Below are 6,376 nucleotides of genomic sequence, written 5' to 3'. Positions count from 1 at the left end.
GTCCGAGTTTACCCATTCTTTCCATGCATGTTAGAACAAGTGTCACATTTCTAAAACACAGCGGTAACCTTTCAGGCGCTGGAATGGTATTGCCCATTCAAGGCTGTGCCATCTTATACCAGCCCGTCCTTATCTCCTGGTCAGTCTGATTAACCAGCCGGACGGTGGAGCATAATGGGAGAAAAGCATGGCTGAGAACCCTAATTCCAGCTTTGTGATCTGCTCACACGCGTCTGTCACCGAATTCCCCAAACCCATGTCATTCTTTAAGGGAGCTAGGAGAACTCCTTGTACCTGGGAACAAAAATAATAAAATAAAAATCAGTCAGTCCCTACCCTGGAGACTTGATGGTAATGATCTGAATTTTACATAACACCTAATCTTTCCCTTCAGTTTCAAGAAGCACACAATACTGCGTCCATTCCTTTCTTCACAGCGCAATGCCCTGTTAATGTCTGTCTGATGCGGGACGCCGTGTGTTCTTGGATCTTCCCTTCTTCATCCCTTCTCCTCCTCCTTGATGAATCTTTTAGTGCCTCTTATTCCGTCCATGCTACTCTTAAAAATAAATATGAGTCAAATTAATCGCGCTTTGAAAATATTATGATTGCTAGAAGTCATTGGGATTGCCACACACCACACCTGGGAATTAATGGTTTGGGGGGTGGGGGAGATGTGAGTTAAGGCCAAATCAGGTCTACCTGTTATTTTCGTATGTCTCATGAGACAACCTCTTAAGATGTGAAAAATTAATGAAATTCAAAGATTCATGTGCATACATGAAGTTTATCGGAGCACTGTCCTGCTCATTTATTTGTGGATTGTCTGGGGCTGTTTTTCTGCAGAGCTGAGCAGTGGCAGCAAAGACTACATGACCCCCCACTCCCCCCAAAAAAAAATTAAAATAGTTACTAGCTCATCCTTCAAAGAACAGCTTTGTCAGCCACCAGTTTAGAGTTTCACCTTTATTTGACCATTTAAGTTTGATATCTCTGAAAAACAAGGGAGTTAAGAATCTGTAGGCGTCAGGGAATTTAAAATTACTTACTTCAGCTGCAAAATTCTCTCATATTTCTGAGGTGTCTCCAGAGACAAGCTGAGCTTTGAGGAGATACAGAAAGTCGAGGGCGTGTTTTACCTCTGCAGATGCCTGGAAGTTAGGTAGAAAGAGGGTAGTATGGACATTCTGAGGTCAGAATGAATTTGCTCTGAAACTGTGATTATATCTTCCTCAGTTGAAAACATCAGTATTTGAAAAATTAATCTCTTTCCTCGTGCTATCTGTGTTCTCTGGAAAAAGTTTTACTTATAATCATTTTTTTAGAGAATAGAATAATAACTTTCATATAGGAGAGCATCTATTTATTTAATTCCCCTCCTTTTTTCCTATTGTGTACAGTATTCTCACAAAATTAGCAACTAAAAACAATACACATTTATTTATGTCGCCATTTCTGTGGGTCACGCTTTCACACATGGCTTAGTTGGGTCCTCTGCTTCAGGATCTCAAAAGGCTGCAATTAAAGTGCTGGCTGGGGCTGAAGTCCAATCTCAGGGCTCAGCTAGGGAAGGATACTATTCCATGTATTCATGGTCATTGGCAGAATTAAGTTGCTCATGACCTGTTAGACTGGGGTCCTCATTTTCTTGCAGGCTATTGGCCAGAGGCTACAACCACTTCCTTGTTACATGGGTCTTTCTGTTGAGCAGCTTACTGTATAGCAGCTTGCTTCATCAAAGCTAGCAATGGGCAGCATCTCTAGCTAACATATTACATATTATCTTATGTAATATAATTATGGAAGTGACATCCCATGACCTTTTCCATGTCCAAGTAGTTAGGATCGGGTCACAGTTTTTGCCAGCATTCAAGGGGAGAGGAGTACGAGGGGATACAAGGACCAAGAGTGAGAGCAGTCGGGGACCATTTTAGAAACTGTCACCAACGTGGACATACATTGTTTTCGTTTCCATAGGTTAACCAGAAATGTCCTCAATGAAATGTATGTAAGTGTGATAATTATAAGAAAAGACCCAAAGAGAACTAGTGATGTTCATTTCCCCTTTGTCTGATGAAAGTTGGTCTTTTACTATTTTTAAGAATTAAAAATAAAATACTTTTCTTCCGGAGTTGAAGTTGGCCTCGCGGACTCTAACTTGTCTTTCTTAGTTCTCTCACACCACTTTGCGTCCTTCTATCCAGCACTTACACTGATGGACAGACATCTGTTGACACATCTGGTTCCCTCACTCTATTTTGAGTTCCCAGGGGTCAGAGATCTCATTCTGATCATTGCAACCCCGCCTGGCACAAAATGACTCTCCATGAGTGTTTGTTGAATGTGTAAGTGAATGAACAAATAAATGATTTTAAAAACATTCCACATGTCTCTCCCCTTTGATACAATCCTTACAATATTCTAGCATAATGTAGGAAGTAATGTTTTCATGTATTTATTTTATATATTCTTCACATAAATCCATATATATGTATATATATACATATATATGTATATTCTTCACATGTATATGTATATATACATACATATGAATGTATGTGTATGTACACATACGCACACATGTTTTCCCAAATGTTGCATATTTAAAACCTAGAGCTTAAAGAAGTTTCTCAGGGCCAGAATTTAAAAATAGTGTTTTTGATTTAAATTCCTTATTCTTTCTCTGTAACCTGATTTTGACCTTGTCTTTGAAATGTTGACCAACTGACCTTGATTCCAAAGTCTATGTAGGTCAAACTACATGCTCTCCCTCTAAAGTATAGTACAAAGAAGTAGGAAAGGGTCACAGGACATCTGGCCAAAGAGTTCTTTGATGGAGATGGGGGTGGGGGAGAGGGAAGGATGGAAGCATTTTGAGTTTGGGGGATTATTTTTATAGTTAGAATCCAGAATGTCTTGAAATGTACTAAAAATAAATTTATTTTAGCAGCCCCTTTGCTGGAGCAAGGAATGCTGATAAAAAAAATAGAATTAAAAAAAAAAAAAAGCTTGGGAGAGAATGTTTTGGTGAACTAGTATGCGGTACCATAAATATTTTTGCTAAAATTATAGAATTGTCTGTTTCCTTTCAACTTACATCAGGACCCAAGCAAGAGCGATGAGTTTTTAATGTGGAAATTTCACACACACATTTCTGCTTCTTCCGTCTCTTCTTCAATTTTGCCAAGTCTCATTTTATCTTTAGTGAAGATTGATTTATTGGTGTTTTTTTGGCCTACCTGATGTGTTTTGCAAATCCTGACCAAATTCAGGGACACAACCATCAGTTTGCAAACTTGTTTTGTTGTGGCCAAAAAAGAGGTTTATTAGATTCAGGCTGATTTCTTTATTGTACTGAATGATTTTCGCATAGCCTAAAGCCCAATCTTTCTCTTTTCCTCCCTTCATTCTTTGAAATTAAAAAATAATAATAATTAACGAGAGTGCAATGTGTTCTGTTCCTCGGGATACAGAAGAAAGACTCTGTGATGTGCTGCTGTTTGGGAACTACAAAATGCTGGAAATTGTCACTGTGAATGGCCTGAAAAAGGAAGCTCTTGAAGCTCAATATTTTTCGCCCCCAGTGAAATGTCAGTAAGGCAGAAAAGAGAACCTAACAGGACAATCTGTGAAAGCAAACACGCTCCTCTTTGGTAACTGTAAGTAGCAGGGGTAGGTACTGAGAAACACTGCTACCTTAAGTAGCAGGTGCTGTGACTAGGGCCACTTCCCCTGGCCTGCACACTGTAGTTTTACCCTCGATGGAGAGACTTCAGATGTGGTTTCAATCCCATCAAGTGTAATTGACGTGAACGTTTGCTGAGTCAACACCCCAATAATAAATCTATCTAGCAGCATCTCCTTCTCCCTGGGCATTGCCAAGAACAGTCCAATCCAGCACAGAATGAGTTTGTTCCAAGTGTTCATCAAACATAATTTTCACTTGTTTTCAAGCTGCCAACTCCTGGAAGGACCATCTCCTGTGCAAGTAAGTTTCTTGAGATGCCTGTTCAGTGGCACGTGTCTTTGCTTTACATCAGCACAACTTGAGCTGTATTGATCATCCAATGGACTATCTTATGTTCAACAGTACATGTTGAGTGAGCCAGGCACCTCCTACTGTTGGTGAAGAAGAAATTTAAAGTTATTAACCCATGGAAATTGGTAAAGCATCAGTAGGAATGGTGTTATGGGCTGAATTGTACCCCTCCGAATTTATATAGTCCTGTGAATGTGACTGTATTTGAACACAGGGTCTTTAAAGAGGTAATTAAGGTAAATAAAACCATTGGTGTGGGCCCTAATCCTCATCAGAAGAAGAAATTAGAACACAGAAAACACAGAGCAGAGGATGACCATGCAAGGACACAAAGAGAAGATAGATATCTACAAGCCAGGGAGAGAGGAGAAACCAGTCTTGCTGATACCTTGACTTTAGCTTTCTAAGCCTCCAGAAAGGTGAGAAAACAGATTCTTTAAACCACCCATCCTGTAGTAACTTGTTATCGAAGCACTAGCAAACTGATCCAGGAAGTTACTCTTCTAGTGAAGTTGGCCTTTTCAGGCAGAATGATTCTTTCCGTGTAAAATGCAAGTTAAAACTCATTTAGATATGGCATGTGGCTTTTTTTAATTTTTATTATTTCTGTGGCATGGTTTATTTGTGCAAGTGACATGGCATGTGTCCCCTTGACTTTCTGTTGTTTGCCCCAGCATCGGGACTGTATACTGACTTATAGAAAAGCATTCAAAGAAAGGTCTTGAGGACAATTTCCTTTGAAGAGATTATGTTGATAAAAGTAAAAACTATTCAGGGGTGAGAGAACCATTGTTTTAATCCCTGTATGGATAAGCCTAAATTACACTACCCAAGAGCCCTTTCTTTTAAATGAAGATGGCTCCTCAATATAGTAGAAAAGGCATGAAATTGGGAATAGATGATATATGTGAAAATCCCTTAAAGACCATCAAGTTCTATGTAAATCCAGTCTGATCTTTGGAATAACCTTGGGACATTAGTGGGCCTGGTATTTTCATTGTGGTTTTTTCAGCTAAGGAGATAGAGACTCAAAGAATTTAAAAGATTTTAAATTAAGTATTCGAACCTCAAACTCAGGACTTCTGATTTGCAAGTCTATTCATTTTCTACTCCTCCACACTGACCCTGCATTTTTAGTACATTCTGAGAGGAAATGAACAAAAAGCATGTCGCATATGTCAGTCATAGAAAATAGTAATGTTAGATGAGGTTGATACTGTGATTGTAGTGAAAATGCAAGATATTTCTGAATGACTGGTCAGTTTTAGTTTACATCTTTTTTTTTTTTAGGCGTGGCAACCCTTGGTTAACCTCGCAGATTGCAAGGACCTTGTCGATTTACAATTCCTTATTTATTTATTTATTTTTTACACCTATAGCACCTGGTCTTCCTAGGTGGTCTCCCATCCAAGTATTAACCAGGCTCAAACCTGCTTAGCTTCCAACATCAGACAGGATCAGGCACATTCAGGGTGGCATGGCTGTAGACTAGTTTATTTCTTAGTGAGAAATTTTAACTCTATTATTTCTTTCGTTAGTCATTCTTGATAATAAATCATAGAAAATGCACTCATCTATTTTATTGAAGAGTGCCATACAAAATGCATAATTTCTATTCTATTATATTTATTAGTTATGATATCATTCCATTTTTAAATTTGTATCATAGGGTAGGCCATTGTGGAAATGTAGGAGATGGTTCAAAGTTATTCCAACCTAGAGTTCTACCTGAAATAAGCCACTTTGATTTAAGAAAATTAGCAAATACTTGCAGGCACTTTGTACTCAATGAAATTTGAGGAGATTCATTTTTCCATTCAATGGGTATATATTGAGAATGTATTACCTTCTTGGTCCTATGATAATAAGCAAAAAACTGTCTAACAAAAAAGGGCTTATGTATTTCAGGTTTGATATGAGTGCACTCCTAATAACATTTTATTGATATTTAAGTTTCTTATAGCACCATAGATTTGGGTCATATTTTTAAACCCATTTTGGCAATTGTTTTTTCTTTGGCGTATTTATGCATTTACATTTCATGAAATTGTGGATGTATTTAGAGTTAGGTCTACCGTTTTTAAATTTTTCCATTTCTTCCCTCCATTTCCTTCCCTCTCCCTGTTGGCCCTTTATTAGGTTATTTGGACCACCACCCCATTTTGGGGTTTCCATTTTAATGTATCTATTGAGATTTTGATTATACTTTTTTGATGACTACTCTATAAATTACAATCTGCATACTTAACTTCTGTCAGTCTACCTGGAATCAAAATTTTACCACTTCGAACTGACTATAGAAGCCTTGTTACTATTAGATGTCTTTGTCTCTCTCTC

At 38.1% G+C, this 6,376-nt stretch overlaps 1 pseudogene; it reads right to left on the bottom strand.

The window, feature by feature from the left end:
• Positions 1–5,409: 5,409 nt before the first annotated feature.
• Positions 5,410–5,528, bottom strand: LOC118604188 (annotated as a pseudogene).
• Positions 5,529–6,376: the final 848 nt, after the last annotated feature.

The sequence above is a fragment of the Rousettus aegyptiacus genome, unplaced genomic scaffold (genome assembly GCF_014176215.1).
Source record: "Rousettus aegyptiacus isolate mRouAeg1 unplaced genomic scaffold, mRouAeg1.p scaffold_m13_p_6, whole genome shotgun sequence".
Taxonomy (NCBI): Eukaryota; Metazoa; Chordata; class Mammalia; order Chiroptera; family Pteropodidae; genus Rousettus; species Rousettus aegyptiacus.
This window is presented reverse-complemented; position numbering and strand designations above follow the sequence as displayed.